This window comes from Tachypleus tridentatus, chromosome 11 (genome assembly GCF_004210375.1).
Source record: "Tachypleus tridentatus isolate NWPU-2018 chromosome 11, ASM421037v1, whole genome shotgun sequence".
Classification (NCBI taxonomy): Eukaryota; Metazoa; Arthropoda; class Merostomata; order Xiphosura; family Limulidae; genus Tachypleus; species Tachypleus tridentatus.
This window is the reverse complement of record NC_134835.1, coordinates 29450738-29469066: the sequence shown is the minus strand read 5'-3', so window position 1 is coordinate 29469066 and position 18329 is coordinate 29450738. Positions and strand designations below refer to the sequence as shown.

Below are 18329 nucleotides of genomic sequence, written 5' to 3'. Positions count from 1 at the left end.
CATAAATAAAAAAAGTAATATTCCTAACAGACTGGTTTAACCTAGTAACCATTACCTCCAAGGAAACATCATTTATGTATGGTTTATAAGAAATCACGTATCTGTTCCAATTAATGTACTCACCCAATTCATAAGCAACGTACCAGAGCATATATGGTATGTCACTTCACAAACAATTAAGAAACCTATAAACCACATTTATTTATTTATTTTCTGATCAAATTATATTTTAAAATTACTAAGCCTTTTCAACCCAAACAATTTAGGCTTTGTTTTTTTTTTTTTTTTTTTTTTTATAGAGCACAGTATATGTAGAAATGTAGCTGTGACCAAAGCGACATATTGTGAAACGATTTACTAAAACATAACTAAAGGATTTAATTCTAAAACATGAAGAGTTCAAGCTACTTCCTATAGAGAAAGTAGAATACAAAATGGATAATTACACACCTTCATTCACGTCCTAGACCACAAACGTCAATAATTATTTAGACACAAGTATCATCATTGACAAATCCAGCACATGTATAGTTGTTGGAAGAGGTATAAAAAGTGAGGTAAAACTTAAGTCCTCCCAAATGCCACATTGTCCCTGACCATCTTAGAAAGCATGTCAGCAAGTAAGGACAACCCTGCAGATGTCTTTGATAAACACTGATGACAAGATGCTGTACCTGCACATAAACTGATAATTGTAATTTGTGTGTGTAATATTCAAACCTTCATCTGATGTCAAGATTGAGCTAAAGAATTTGTACAGACAGACATAAAATAAAACTAAACCAACAAATTAATTAGACTATCACATTAATCATAACCGAAAGCAACAGTAAGATGCTTGTGATCAAAATTTTGAATCAATGTATTAATATTTTTCTAATTTGGAACAAATTGTCTTTTCATCAAGAGAATACTGAACAGTCACAACGAAACATCTTCCAGTATTGAACTTCTGTTCCTTTCACTCTCGATGGACCAGAACAAACAGTCCGAGACAGCCTAGTACTGCATACTGAAAAAAAAAAAAGACGCCAAATCATAAATATAACATCTCTTACATAAAATGAGCAAAAGATGAAACATTAAGGTACTGGAACCATCAAACGTAGCCGAGACAACTGGTAAATATCGATAACTAAAAAAAAATTGCATTTAAACTAATAGATAGAATATAATAATCTGAGACAAAATATAGTGTTAAATTCTTTTTAAACAAATTCAAGAAACGTTGAAGAATATAATTAAAATCTATCTTTTTAAATGCCCGAGGCACATTCTAACATAGCCGACTTTCATTATACATTAATTCTCTTTCAATAGTAATCTTAAATACACAATGTTTTTTAAAGTATCACAATATCCATTACTTTTCCAATTACATTTACATCTGTTTTTAATTTTAAATACAGGTTGAATATGTTGAAATGTCTTTACTTGCTCCAGCTAAGTGTTTATGCTTAGCTAGTGAGCAGAGCGTACAATCCATGACATACACTCTAAACAGTAGTGATACTGAAAATCCTTCAAATAAGAATCAAAAACACCAAAATATAGCTGGTAACTAAAACTTTTAGATTCTTTTGCATTTACATAAAAATGTATTTCAAAGTGTTTTTCTTGATTAAAGAGTATTGTGAAGCTTTCTCAATGTGAACACGTCACAGTTGTGGATTCCATTAACTTCATGGCTGCTACAGAGTATACAAGAAATCACATAAAAAAAAAGAACTAACAAGGAAGTTTTATAAAATACACATTTTTACACATGAAGAAATTCAACATGAAATACAAAATGTTTTAAACTTTATATAAATACACATCTTCTCACTACCAGCTACTGACTAGTGTTGTTAAAATTAACAAGTGGTTTGAATAAATACAGACAAGCTATCTATAAAACAAACCATCCTGTCTACATAAATTAAACACTGACTAGTGTTGTTAAAATTAACAATTGGTTTGAATAAATACAGACAAGCTATCTATAAAACAAACCATCCTGTCTACATAAATTAAACACTGACTAGTGTTGTTAAAATTAACAAGTGGTATGAATAAATACAGACAAGCTATCTATAAAACAAACCATCCTGTCTACATAAATTAAACACTGACTAGTGTTGTTAAAATTAACAAGTGGTTTGAATAAATACAGACAAGCTATCTATAAAACAAACCATCCTGTCTACATAAATTAAACACTGACTAGTGTTGTTAAAATTAACAAGTGGTTTGAATAAATACAGACAAGCTATCTATAAAACAAACCATCCTGTCTACATAAATTAAACACTGACTAGTGTTGTTAAAATTAACAAGTGGTTTGAATAAATACAGACAAGCTATCTATAAAACAAACCATCCTGTCTACATAAATTAAACACTGACTAGTGTTGTTAAAATTAACAAGTGGTTTGAATAAATACAGACAAGCTATCTATAAAACAAACCATCCTGTCTACATAAATTAAACACTGACTAGTGTTGTTAAAATTAACAATTGGTTTGAATAAATACAGACAAGCTATCTATAAAACAAACCATCCTGTCTACATAAATTAAACACTGACTAGTGTTGTTAAAATTAACAAGTGGTTTGAATAAATACAGACAAGCTATCTATAAAACAAACCATCCTGTCTACATAAATTAAACACTGACTAGTGTTGTTAAAATTAACAAGTGGTTTGAATAAATACAGACAAGCTATCTATAAAACAAACCATCCTGTCTACATAAATTAAACACTGACTAGTGTTGTTAAAATTAACAAGTGGTTTGAATAAATACAGACAAGCTATCTATAAAACAAACCATCCTGTCTACATAAATTAAACACTGACTAGTGTTGTTAAAATTAACAATTGGTTTGAATAAATACAGACAAGCTATCTATAAAACAAACCATCCTGTCTACATAAATTAAACACTGACTAGTGTTGTTAAAATTAACAATTGGTTTGAATAAATACAGACAAGCTATCTATAAAACAAACCATCCTGTCTACATAAATTAAACACTGACTAGTGTTGTTAAAATTAACAAGTGGTATGAATAAATACAGACAAGCTATCTATAAAACAAACCATCCTGTCTACATAAATTAAACACTGACTAGTGTTGTTAAAATTAACAAGTGGTATGAATAAATACAGACAAGCTATCTATAAAACAAACCATCCTGTCTACATAAATTAAACACTGACTAGTGTTGTTAAAATTAACAAGTGGTTTGAATAAATACAGACAAGCTATCTATAAAACTTAATAATACAAACCATCCTGTCCACATAAATTAAACACTGACTAGTGTTGTTAAAATTAACAATTGGTATGAATAAATACAGACAAGCTATCTATAAAACTTAATACAAACCATCCTGTCTACATAAATTAAACACTGACTAGTGTTGTTAAAATTAACAAGTGGTTTGAATAAATACAGACAAGCTATCTATAAAACTTAATAATACAAACCATCCTGTCTACATAAATTAAACACTGACTAGTGTTGTTAAAATTAACAAGTGGTTTGAATAAATACAGACAAGCTATCTATAATACAAACCATCCTGTCTACATAAATTTAAAGAAATATGTCTACAACTTAATAATACAAACCAATCTGTTTGCATAACTTTACAATACAACCCAAACTACCTATGTGACTTAATTATTCAACATCTTTACTACATTCTCTAAGGTATCAAAAGTTTGTTTGAATCATTTTGTTTCAAGACTCTTAAACTCTCTTCATGAACAAGTTGCAACAATAAACAAGTCTACTGAACTTCATCATCATCTACTAAATTTTTGTGTCTTTTAAGACTAATTTACAGATTCTCATTTCTATGCAAAAGTGAAGTATTCAAAATGAGTTAATTACATGTAAGCTTGGATTAGTTATCTCAAAACAATAATATTTAACTTATAAACCCAATTATTCAGTCAAATTCATTGTAGAATAAAATATATTTGAGCAACTTACCTTCAATTTTGGATAGTCATTCATTAATATTGTAACTATTCCTACGTATGGGACAAACCTGCAAAACAATTCAATCTGTTCTGAACAGATACGTTATATCTAATTTTCTAAAAATCGTACAAAACTCATGTGACAGTACAAAGAAACGTTTCAAAGATATTTTCATTGTTAACATAAAACAATAAGATTTCATACTTAATAAATTTACTAAATGGTCTTTATATAGTAGAAAAGAAATTAAAACTGCCTGAAATTGTTCTGGAATAAATTCTACACATCAGAAAAACAACAGAGAGGTGCCGTTGTGTCTAAATTTGTGCAGTTTAGAAAACTCTGAAATACTTAAAGTAAGATGTCTTTAAATATTACTAAAGTACACTTTGAAAACTCTGGAATACTTAAAGTAAGATGTTTGAGATATTATTACATCATAAAATTTTCTTAATCATCTGCTACTACAGTAAAAACTGTAATTTAATTGTTCACAATATATTGAATTACAAACACATTATACATCTGACTCACCATCAGACAAGGAGTATGAAACAAAGACTACAAATTAGTCCTTGAATTGTCAATTTACTTTTAAATTATTCACTACTAGCGAAGCTAACACACTGCATAATGAGTAATTTTAGAGTTCTTCCCTTTTACACATTCCACTTTAAAGAACTGACAACAAAAACAGTTACTGAGGGTCCACCTAGGTATTCTCTGCAGTAAGTAATGAAATAATTACAATACTGATGGAAGTTCTGTCTGCATGGTTAATAATACCGTCATTTATGTCATCAAGAAATATGGTGCATAAATAATTTAAAAAGCCAACGATGTCCATGTGGACCCAATTAGTGCTTGTGGTGTTGTTGTTTGGCATTTATTGATGCAAGGAAACTATACTATACAACTGGTAAAAAAATTAAAAATTAAAGTAAAATTATTAAAATATGTAAACAGGAATCATGTTAAAACAAAACAAAGACCAATTTTTAATTCAAAATAATTAAATAGAATTAAAAAGGCCAATGGCACTTAAAAATTTAAAAACAAAACTAAGATAGACAGTGTCACCATCACAAATGGTCATGTCCAATGTCAGGGGTAAAAGCCATAGTAAAAGCATGTCCAAAATAATGACATAGCTCATCATTGTAACAATGGCATGACAACAAAATGTGGGCTATTGTGACTTGAGTCACACAAAACACACTGCTGCATTAGCCCCAGATAAAAGAAAATGATGAGTTAAAAAATGTGTCCAATGCATAGCCAAGTTATGACAATTTCCTCTAATCCTTATAAAAACAAGACACCCAAAGTGTAATAGAAGGTTTTATCTGAAAAAGCTTGTTATCCCATTACTCACTTCAGGCCGACTGCCAACTGGCACAGAGCTGAGCCTTGAAGACAGGGCCGTAGTCCCTGTATGGAGCAGGCATGGCAGCAACAGAGCCGACAGACTTAGCTGCAGTGTCAGTGAGCTTGCCCCATGAATACCGATATGGTCCGGTATCCAGAAAACTGGATAGAGGTAGGTGTTAAAGATAATTGAGCCAGTCAATTTTGAATATCAGCAAGAACAGGCTGTGAACTAACATGAAGTGATTCCAGAGCCAGTAAAGAACTATGGCAAGTCAGTATAAATAGTGCAGTTTGAATGCTGCTTAGCTTCTACGCAATCCAGGGCAAGAGAAACGGCATACAGTTCAGCAGTGAACACAGAAGCCATGGAGGAGATTCGGCATGCAACCACCAAACCACAACAAACCATGGCAGAGTTCACACAGTCACCTGATTTCGAACCATTTCCAATCAGGAGTGTCTGCTTTTCTCAGATGACTGAAAAATAGGTCACATTGGGGGACTGTAAGAAGCCATGGTGGGATGGGCTGACCAGTGGATACAGCAATGTTATCCAAAAATAGATCCAATTCCTCCAACTACACCTGAATATGAAGGTCAAAAGGAGCAATGGCAGATCGTCTATTCTGAAAAAGTTTGGCCCACTGAGGAAGAAAAACACAATCCCAGATGTGATGCTTTGGTAAGGAACAAAATTTCGAAGCATATAGTAAAGACTGCAAACAAGAAAGGTGCAAAAAAAGGGTCATGAGGCTACGTATAAGCTCTGAACTGGTGAAATGATGAAAGCCCCAGTGCAGGACCAAAGTCCTTAATGATAAATAGGGTCCAGCATCTTTAAGGCCAAAGTCCTGGCAGAGCCATAGACCAGTGATCCATAGTTGAGTTTCAAACAAACAAGAGTACGATATATCTTTAGCATAGTACATCGATCTGCGCCCCAGGTGATGGAAGAGAGGACACAGAGGATGTTCAGTGCTCTTATACATTTGACCCATAGCTGCTTAATGTGTGGTATAAAGGTCAGCTTTGTCTCAGGGACCACAGGCAGCACAATATTGCTGATATGGAGTTCGGGATCAGGGTGAATATCCCGTCAGCGACAAAAGTGCATGCAAACGGTTTCAGAGAGAGAGAAGTAAAAACCATTTGCCGTGGTCCACTTCAGTAAATGATTGAGGGCGGTCTGTAGCTGCTGCTCAACATACCTCATGTTCAACAACTGACAGGAGATGTGAAAGTTATCAACATAGAGACCGTATGCAACAGTAAGAGGGAGTAGTTCAGTGATGGCAGTAATCTTTATACTGAAAAGTGTGACACTCAAACACAGCCATGAAGGACTCCAAGTTCCTGTAGAAAAGAATGGGAAAGTGTTGAAGCCACATGAACTTGGAATCTCCTGTCCTTTAAAAATGTTTTAATAAAAATGGGCAAATGGCCACGTAACCTATATATAGAGATCTTGCAAAATGCCATACCTCCAAGTTGTATAAGTCTTCTCAACGTCAAAGAACACTGACACAAGATGTTGTTTGAGAAAAAGCTTCTCTCTTGGGCTTTCAAGTCGAATAAGATAGTCCATGGTGGAGCACTGTTGATGGAACCCACACTGGGTGGGTGAGAGGAGGTTGTTTGATTCAAGGAACCAAATGAGAGAAGCATTAACCATCCTCTCTAAGGTCTTATAGAGACAGCTCGTCAAAGCAATTGGACGGTAGTTTGAGGGAATCGTTGGATCCTTCCTAGACCTAGACAAAAAGTAGGACAATATCCTGGCACCAGGAAAAACATTCTCCTGCTAAATTTGGTTAAAAAAGAAGCAGAAGAATAGTAAGAGAAGCGGGAGATAGATGGTGCAGCATCTCATACTGTATATCATCAGGTCCAACCAATGTACTGTCAGACCGATGAAGGGCCAGTTTGAGTTCCACCAGTGTAAAGGGACAATTATAATCATAGAGACAATCAGCTTGAAAGGACAGAGGTGTCTGCTCTGCCTGAACCTTGATGGCTAAGAAGGTGGTGGAAGAAGCAGAAGTGCTAGATATCTGGCAAAAGCTATCACCTAGTGTGTCAGTGATGCCCCAGGTATCAGCTACTTCCTGGCCATCAGAGTAAGATCAAAAGGAGGACGAAATTATACTGCAATTCTAGATTCCTTCTGGCTTTGACATCTTACCTACCGAGCATGTGCACAGGCCTGCTGGAAAGCGATGTGGTGCGAGAGTGTGGGATACCTACGAAAAGTATCCCAGGCCCATTTTTGAGCCTTCCGTGCCATGTGGCAGACAGGATTCCATCACGGATGAGGATACTGTGAAAAAACGTGTCAAGGTTTTAGGAATAAACCAAGCATCTGCTTGTATAATACAGTCAGTTCAAGATCTGCGAGAGAAGTGAAAGAGGGACAGTTTTGCTTAATCCAGCTTCCACCAGGGCACGCAAGTTTGGTGGCATCAACCACAGCCAATCTCTTTCAAAATTATAGGAAAATGATCACTGCCACGTGGATTATTGTCAACCCTCAAAGAAAAATTGGAGAATAGTGAAGGGGAGCCAACTGAGAGATAAATAGCAGTAAAGGACTGACTAGGTGCATGAAAATAAGTAGAAGAACCAGTATTGAAAAAGAGAAAGATTGTGATCAGAGAGCATACACTCTACAGAGTGACCCCTTCTATCAATATCAGCACTTTCCCACAGGGGATGATGTCGATTAAAGTCCTCCAGGATTAAAAATGAAGACAACTGTTCAATGAGAGCATCAAGGTCTGATTGATCATATGTCTCTCCAGGCAACAGATAGAGAGAACAAATAGTAATGGTACGACCCAAGGAAACACAGATGGCTACCGCCTCCAAGGGTGAATCAAATGGCAAAGACAGGGTGGGCACATGCTGATCAACCAACAGTGCCACCCCTCCATCACACAGCCTGTCATTTCTGTACAAAAAGAACTTCCAAAAGGTGACTGTATTGAAGGTTTCAGAAATGTTTCCAGTAAAAAAGAGACATACAGGATGGTAGGACACAATCAGTGTTTTGATGTCATTTTAGATGTCAGATTAGAACGTAAACCTCGACAGTTCCACTGTATCAAGGTGGCTATTTTTATTTATATGTACGTGAACTGGGTGGAAAACCCTTCCGTTTATGACTATGTCTTTTTTTTTACTGTCTTTATTCGAGGGAGTTCGATTGACTGCCATGGATCATGCCCTAGGTCGAGTGGGCAGGTCTTTGCTGTTGGAAGAGAACTCTACAATTAAGATAACCTGCCTTGATGGTGGCAGGTGGACATGGTGACATAAATGTACATTGGTCGGCACCATAATTCCATCTTTGCGAGCAGAGATAGTCTCACTGCAGAAACTCCTTGGGTGGAGAAACCAGTGAGAATCTCTGATTTGGGAATGTTCTTCAAATCTCTCTCAACAATAACTCCTCATGATGAATTCAAAGTAGCATGAGACGTAACCTCAATAGGTATATCCCCAATTGCCTTGGAATGCAAGAGGAGCTCACTGTGTTGAGATGTGGATGTTTCCACCAATATATCACCAGATTGAAGCTTCTTTACTGACTCTGGAGAGCCAGCAAGTCCTTCTAGTCCCTTCTGCATGAAAAAGGGAGACATCTGCCCTAAAGGTTTGTCTGAAAGTGAATGCAATATAAGAAAATATGGTACAACAGGTGGTACAGATGGTGTGGATTGCTGCTCAGAATCTTCAAGATGTAGTTGTTTACCTATAGACTGTTTTTACACTATTTTATTAATATTTTTAATTGAAATATCCATAATGAAAATGGGAAAATTTCAGTGCCCACTGCACCCACCCACCATAGAGCCCTACGATGAGTTGCACCATAATGTCAAACAAGGACACTGCAGCAATACCAGGGTTTCGTGAGCACAATACCCAAACAACAGCATCAGATACAATGTCCACAACACCAGTTGAGAACATCCAACACTGGTACTTGGCTGACCCTAGCCCAAGTGGACCAGCTGACTGACCCAAGGGGGACCACTGCAAGGCCACCCATTTACAGGAATTTAAGCCCAAAGTAGTGTGTTAGAGTTGGACCCCTCAACCACCAGGATCCTCTCCTCCCCTTCATGGGTTGCCATGCAAGGCAACCTGAGAAGGTAAACTGAAAGAACAGAACCTCCCCTGGTAGGTCCCCTCACCACGTACAGGAATCCACACCGAGGGGAAGAGAAATGGGTCAGTCAATTTTGAATATCGAAGAGAATAGTGTGAGAACTGACACAGCAATTCCAGGGTCAGGAGAGAGCTAAATGAGTCAGTATAAATAGTACAATTTACATACTGCACAACTTCTACATGATCCAGGGCAAGAAAAATGGAGTACAGTCCAGCAGCAAACACAGAAACTAAAGATGGATCCAGTGTGCAACCACCAACCCACACCAAAGAGCCCACAGAATCACCTGATTTCAAACCATTCGTATAAATAGGAATGAAACGATGATTTGAAAGCTGCTCATCAAATAAGAGTTGGTACTTGCAGTGTTAATATTTCACAGCACTGATTAGGCCTAGCTTTGTTGGTTAATCTACTAACCATCCATTAAATTTAAAGCTTTTGCATGACTACATGTCCACGTCCTTCACAACTGGTACATCTACAAACTAACCTAGCATTGATTGACTTAGTAAACTGGCAAGGTTATGTATAACGTGGATAACTTTTATGAGTTTAAAATGAAGTTATGAATAATATCCATATTTTTGAAACAACACCATTAAACACTCAATGAACAATTTATATTTGTCAATACTACAAAGAGGGTTACATACTTCAACACTAAATAGCAATTATTGTGTCAGTTATATGGTTAACATCGAAGAATAATTGTTCCTATAATGAATGAAATTAAATTATATGCCGATCTGTCAATTTTAAACATGTCTGAAAACACTTTGACCCGTACCCTCTTGCACGTCCCACTATGTCATTCTTGTTCAGCCACAGTTGACCAGGTGCGTATAATCCACGATCATCTACTGAATTATTGTCACCTTTTGTCAAAATCTTAACAGAGCCATCTTCCCTAAAAAATGCAATAAACAGATTAATAAGAAATATAAATAGATATCCCTTGTAGAAACTGAAAGAGAAATACTGTTTATGAATAATATTGTTTATTGTGTCTATGAAAAATAATATATGAATACTTGTACCTGTTTTTATTCTTTTTTATTACACTTCTACACTAATTTTTAACATTTCTTCCTATTTATCTGTGTTTCTTTTTCACTTTCATATTTTCAACATAAAAGTTATACGAAAGATTCGTATCAGTTCTTTCTACAGTTTGATAGCATTACATTTTAACAAACTGTTTGAATTACATCAGCAAATCTTTTTTATTATCATTTTTTTTTCTTTTTACACTCCCTGATAGACTTCAAATCTTATATTTCCACTTGTTTTGCCTTTATGCCTATGTACCTTTTGGAATCACCACCAAAAGTCAGTCATGTCACCACTTAAAGGTAAATAGTCTTAAAGTTATTAATTTGTCCTTTCAGTCATGAAATTCCACTTTAATACAGAGTTCAATCAGATATAATTTGCTTTAACAAATCCTTATGGTGAGAACGTATTTTGTCATTCATATTTCTCACAATATTTTTGACATAGTGGTCAGTTTAACATACTATGATGACTTAACAGACTTCACTAATAAAACAATTGCTTATTCACAAACGTTTAGTATAAAATTTCAGTGATAATACTTGCAGAGAATGAAATGCCCTAGAAAATTATGGTATGCATTAGTTAACCAAACAAAGTAACGAAAAACACTCTAAAGCTTATGCAACTAATTGAACTGGCTTGTCAAATACAGCTAGGAAGAAACTCTGAGCAACAGAACACATTTAATTGGAAAATACATTCAAAACCTGCATCATCAAATAAAGAGAGAGAGAGAGCAAAATTAGCAATTTATTTTAACAGCAGGAAGCACAAGCCATTAAATTAATAGGTTGACAAGATATTTAACACTCCTACGAAAAGACGTTTCTAGTCCTGATTTCTCCAAGCCCGTTCCCCTGGCTGTGGTTTCGCTAGATAGTAGATAGGGACAGTGGGAATCTCGTTAATCCATTCATTAATGGATTTAAATGGCAATTTCATTTAAATACAAAATTATTAGCCTAATATTAATAACCTTTCAAGTTGCTCTGGGGCCTATTAGGTCCCACTTTTCGTAGGAGTGTTAAGGTTTACTATCAAGATATCAGTGAGTATCTTACAAAACATTCAGAGGGGGCTTCAGGGTTAAAGTTATAACAAAATAAAAAACACTAAATTTGATTTCTCCAGAGGAGTGTATGGAAAAAAACACATAAAAGACAGAGGCCGAGTAATCCAGATTCTAGGATGTACATGTAAGAAGTTAAACTCTACGACAACTGAGGAAGAAAATATACAAGTTGATAGTATATTCTGATGCTGATGTGATGTCTTATTGGAAATTGTGAAATAACAACTCAGAACATAGAAACAGTAGTTATGTTTTTGGTTCCTTTTAGAACATCATTAATGAACAATCAGAAGCCAAGAAACACATGCTATGGTTAAGATTTTGGTTCTGCCTAGAAAGACACAAACATCCTATTAATTAAATATAAAAAGCTATTGTTTAAGAGAGAGAATAAAACCAGAAAAAAGAAGATAGCCCTTCCACTCTTCAGTAAATCCTCTGAGAAAATGTCAGCCTTAGCATCTGTGGAGAACTTTCATCCACGTCTAAATGTTTTCCCTACTCTGTCTAGTAACGTATATGTTACGCAGCATCTCATGATAGAGGGTTTATTACGAATCAAGTTGTTTAATGATTTACTGAATATTATGAAGAATGAAGATGTTAAGTATAGCAGAAGAATTGTTAGTGTGACATCTCAATATCGAGAGCAACGTAAATATAAACTGTTGGAATTTGTTCAATTTAATATCCATTTTGCATTACCTGGTCTCCAAGTCATTTTTTTGTTCTTTACATAAATTTTCTCATGTTGGTAACTTGTTAGTCTTACCCACAAATAAGGTCAAACTCGACAACAAGAAGAGCCCCTTACACTAAATATAAGAGATAAGCCAACTCTAAACAACATTCAGTAAATTTCCTTCGTGCTATCAATCACTACTGTTACTTTCAACTTAATAATACGTTTTCAACCAGAGGCATTTGCAACTTCTACATGAAAACCATCAACCTGAACCTAAATTACTGCTTGAAAATCAAGATCCAAAGTTAAATTACTTCATGAGAAATATCAATCACAAGATATAAATTACTTCGTGAGAAATATCAACCAGAGAACAGATTACTGTATGAAAAGCTTCAACTATAAAACAACAACCAAAACTTTGAGAAAAACAAACATTTCGAAATAATTTAACAATCAAAAGTTTTTAGCACATTTTCATTTTTTTCCACCTTTATCCATTTCAGGTTTTTATTGTTTACTTGATTTACAACTTCTTTAGTGAGGAAGTTTATTTTTACTCTTTTAGTCAATAATCATAAATAAACAGTCATTTAGAATCACAAAACTGTCAATTGAGTAACCAGGTAACAATAAAAAAATTAACAATAAATAGAGCCCACATGTTATAGAATAAAATGCACAACTTTTATACTAAGATTTATTAAAAATATTTTATTTGTTGCACATAAATATACCTTAGCTGTGAACCATACCAAACAAGTACAGATGTGTAGAAATCATAACGGTGATAGCGATTGCAGAAAAAATAGCATACACAGAAAAGTTAGTATCTGAGAACACATATTCTAATATAATCCATCTTAAAAACATTTCTAAAACAAAAATGTTTACCTTTGAAGAACTCATAACTCATTTCTTTAACAAACTAAAATGCTGCAAACATGTTCACATTCCAGTAACACAACAAAATATGTCTCAAAATGTCAAGTATATAACCTAAAAGGCAATTTTAAAAGACATATTTATGAAATAATTTTATCATAATGAAGAATACCAATTTAAACACTGGTAAGGAGAATAATTAAGTTAGTTTATGTTAAAACCTAACAAATGGATCTGCAAAATATTTATTGCTTGCTTTTATCAGTTATGATCAATCTCCAGTCCAATATCATTTTCTATTTTAATTCTCTCTCTCTCTCTCTCTCTCTAATGACAGTGTTGAAAGCCACATTCTTAAGATCTTATATTTTTGTTAACAGAGGGAATCATAGGTCGTGATGACATCTTTAAGACCAGACAGGCCTAGAACACTTAGATCTAAAAGATTTTATTTCAAGTTCTCTAGTAAATTTAATGGTCATTTACAAATATATGACAGTTAAAAGGTAGTTGTTTCTTGCTAATAGATTTAATAAGCTTGTGTGGTTTTAATTAATTATTTTGATCCGTTAGCTATCATGCTTATCAAGTTATTTTGTGTAATTAGTGTAGTACACTTAGTGGGGCTGCAAACATGGTCTACAATTTACCATAAGGTTTAAGACTGTGGAAAAAGATAAATAGAAAACAATTTTTCATCATCACATGAACTCAAACACTGGATCATTTTTATCAGATACTTGAAAAGAGCCCACCAATAAAATAACAATATTACAACAATAAACATAGTTGCAACAAATTCATGCAATTTTATTCAAGGTTCTAAGTCTTACCTTATAACAATATTACAACAATACCCTCCCCAACAATAAATATAGTTGCAACAAATTCATGCAATTTTATTCAAGGTTCTAAGTCTTACCTTATAACAATATTACAACAATACCCTTCCCCCAACAATAAATATAGTTGCAACAAATTCATGCAATTTTATTCAAGGTTCTAAGTCTTACCTTATAACAATATTACAACAATACCCCTCCCCCAACAATAAACATAGTTGCAACAAATTCATGCAATTTTATTCAAGGTTCTAAGTCTTACCTTTCAATAAAACTTACTTTTCATGTAGCTTTAATACCCTGTGAACAATGGGAATGTCTCTACCTTCAACTTTAAAAACCACAATGTCTCCAACTCTGACAGGATCCTCCTTGTGGTTAGTTAAAAACAACAGATCCCCTCGATGAAAAGCAGGTTCCATACTTCCACTTAATATTGAAAACCAAGCACATACACTCTTTATACATTAAGAATTCTATAAAATTAATATTCAACAAGTTTTTATTAGAACAAAAAATTATTTCTCCATAGAGTTGGTTATGACACATTAATTCAAAATTAATAGAAAATAGCAAAATATTAATGATGTACACACACTCATTTAATTTTCAGACAATTTTGTGTAATTAAAAAAAATTGAGAAAACTAAGCATTTCAATGTTATTAGAAACACTGTGAGAGCCTGATGAAAAGTGCACAGGATAAAATCATAATTATAATTTCAGTGCTGACAAAAAAAATTATCATAGAAGCAGAATCATATAACAATTTGATATTCATGTTAATCCAGTCTTGTGATCTGTTATAGTATATTATGCTAAAAGTAACACTATAACAATGCAGTTTTTGGACCTGGACAAATTTTACAAATCCTTAAAAATAAGTTATCTGAGAATTAAACATCTAAAACCAATATTTCAGTGTTGAGAGAGACGGGCTATCCATGTATTTCAGTGTTGAGAGAGACGGGCTATCCATGTATTTCTGTGTTGAGAGAGACGGGCTATCCATGTATTTCAGTGTTGAGAGAGACGGGCTATCCATGTATTTCAGTGTTGAGAGAGACGGGCTATCCATGTATTTCAGTGTTGAGAGAGACGGGCTATCCATGTATTTCAGTGTTAAGAGAGACGGGCTATCCATGTATTTCAGTGTTAACAGAGACGGGCTATCCATGTATTTCAGTGTTAAGAGAGATGGGCTATCCATGTATTTCAGGGTTAAGAGAGACAGGCTATCCATGTATTTCAGTGTTAAGAGAGACAGGCTATCTATGTCTACTACAACCACTTGCTATTCTATTACCTGTTTGCCATGATACAAATTCTGGAACTGTACACATAAAAATTTATATATTAAATTAATGTTTAAATTTCTAAATTATTTACTCTGTGTGTGCAACATTCTAAGACAATTATAACCATTGAAAGTACTAACTTCTAAGTACAAACTCAAAACATAAACTAACCATTGCAACAACCTTAATACATAAAATTTCCACTACATTACCTCAGTACCACAACAATGGGGCTTTCACTCCCTGTAACAACCATCAAACCCTTCCATATCATTAGCGCTGAAGATCGATCATTCCAAAGTTTAATACCTGATAAATAAGCTATAAAACAAAAAAATGAAATAAATCTTAAGTAAAATGGAATCTACTCATTCTAATCACCCTAATTAGAAAAATAACAAATATTTCATACTAACACATCCTGGTATCCTAATACCATTAGCTACACATATTTTGGATTTATATAAAGTATTTTGTACCTTTTTTTCATAAACATTCAATACCTGTAATAAATAAATTAAAGCTAGGTTTGAGTGTCAAATCAGTTCACAAAGGCCACCAGTGAAATTCTTATGATACTATAAAAAAGTGTGGTGTACATAAAACTTCAGCCTTCAACAGCACAAGAATAATAGTGTTTTAATCACATTAACAAAACCAGTTAATGACAAATAATCAAATATGATAATACATTATTTATTAAATGCAGCTTTCTCTTCAAAAAACAAACAAAATCTACCTATCAGCATTCATTTTTATGTCATATCAAAATGTTTCCTTACTATTCTAACAATCACCTTTAGTGTACCAGCTTGCTAAAACAAAGTACCATTTAACAATATTACTAATTCTGTATTCCAAACAATTTCGTGTTGGCAGAATATGCGAATATTTCTATATTTATTTGAACCTTTAAAAAACGTTTGTTTAATCATTCTCTACCACTGTGGTATATTATAATTCTTGGAAGTTTCAGAAAGGATTCTGATCAAACATTTCACATTCAATTATTACTATTATACAAATAATTTGACAATACCATGTAAAGGTTTAGTACACATCTTTCATAGAATAAATACTATAGAACAGGAACTTTATATGTATTCCTTAGCACATCAGGACAGTACCTGTTGAACTACTCTTGGACGACCATATAAAACTGAAAACTTCATTTCAACATTCCTTACATATGCTTATGCTACGGCACTTATCTAAAATACAAAAGGTAAGAACCGGATCTATTTATTCTTACAAGCAGAATTTAATAACTCTACCTATATTGGGTTTCTGTCAACATGGAAACTGATACATTACATATTTGCTAAAATTTACAAATAAAGTTTTAATTGTTAAGTTGCTTGCAATTAGGGTTTCCAATTATCACCTTCAATTATTTCAACAATTAACCCTGCCTCTGAGAAAAACTAGCTTGGTGAAATCATTTAATGAAGTTATTAATCTGATTAGCGAATTCCACTAATCACACAACTCTATTCAAATATTTAACCATTTCACTTAATGTAACATTGATACAACTGTACTGTCATAAGTTATTTTCTCTGAAAAAAAATAAAAAAAATTTCTCATTATATTGTATTCAAACATCTTACAAAAAAAAAGAAATTATTATATACGTTGTCTGTGAATGTTAATTTTTTCGTCAACTACAACCACTTAGCTTCAACAGATGTACTTTTTTTTAACATTTAACTACTGTCAAAAAATATTTTGTGTCTACCCTAACCACTCAGAATGTTCTAACATTCTTAGACATTCAGAAAAATTATTCAACGGCAGCAATGACTTTTTAAAGATGAAAAATGAACACTTCAAGTTCAATATTGAAAAAACATGTTCACGAAAATTAAGAAATAATTCATTTTTATATTAATATTCAAAGAATATTTAGAGAATTTAAAAAATCAAAACTTAATTTATACCAAAAACGTGTGTAATTCCATAAAATAACTAAATTCATTGAGACATTGACAATATGGAATCAACAATAGTATTACTACAAAATGAATTATAAATTTTATAGGTGTACTAAAAAAGAAACAAACGTGAGCTAAACTCATTTTAATATGTATATACGAGTTTTGTTCCTTTTTTCTACAAAATGTTTGTGAGCAAGGTAACCTTCCCCCACATACTATAAAATATGGGGTAAGATTTTAGAATGATTTAGGCCTAATATAACAAAATTATACAATTACAAAGCAGGAATGCCAACCCAGTAAAATTAGTTACATTACAGTAATACTATTACTACTAGTCGTAATGGTATTAGCAGTACAAAAAATAGACAAAAAATCAAAGAATTGAGACGCACAGAAACGTAATCGGCGAATACATATGATTAAGGTAAAGCGATATTATTACTGTTAGTTTTAACTAATTTAATAATTAATTTATTTACTTGTCGTTTATTCATACGCTTTATATCATCCAAAAACTCCAGCATTGTGAGACAAGAAAAGTTACAACACCAATATGTTAGATTATTAAACCTTAAGTTAAATAAAAGTCAACTAAGTTCTCACGAGTTAGTTTTAAGCCTATAAAAATGCGTTCAACACGTCAAATTTATGCAGGCGGGCTAAAAAATATCACCAGATGACAGTAATTTCGTTTCATAAATTACGAATTTATTTTTTATAGATAATCTTCGCTGACCTATATGTGCATGTATATAATATACATCTTTATATATATTGTTTGTTTGTTTGTTCCAGAGCAAATCCACTCTTGGCTATCTGCTATGTTTACTCGGGGGATTGAATTTTGAATTTTGGCGATGTAAGCCCGTATACTTAATGGAGTCTAATAAAACGATTGTAAATACAATTTGAGTACTTAAGAGCTTAGCGCTGGAAAGCTTTACTCTTTTAATATTCCCCCAGTGATTAAGCAGTAAGTCTGAAGATATATAACTCTTAAAACCGTGTGCTTGGTGCCTGTGG

The 18329-nt window shown here is 33.3% G+C and overlaps 1 pseudogene across 1 annotated transcript; it reads right to left on the bottom strand.

Moving 5' to 3' along the window:
• Positions 1-757: 757 nt before the first annotated feature.
• LOC143231843 (signal peptidase complex catalytic subunit SEC11A-like) lies at positions 758-17960 on the bottom strand (annotated as a pseudogene). The gene is made up of 6 exons (XR_013017240.1): positions 17786-17960; positions 15579-15687; positions 14348-14497; positions 10316-10435; positions 3990-4047; positions 758-1012 (listed from the first exon to the last, which is right to left on the bottom strand). The product of XR_013017240.1 is annotated as a signal peptidase complex catalytic subunit SEC11A-like (transcript).
• Positions 17961-18329: the final 369 nt, after the last annotated feature.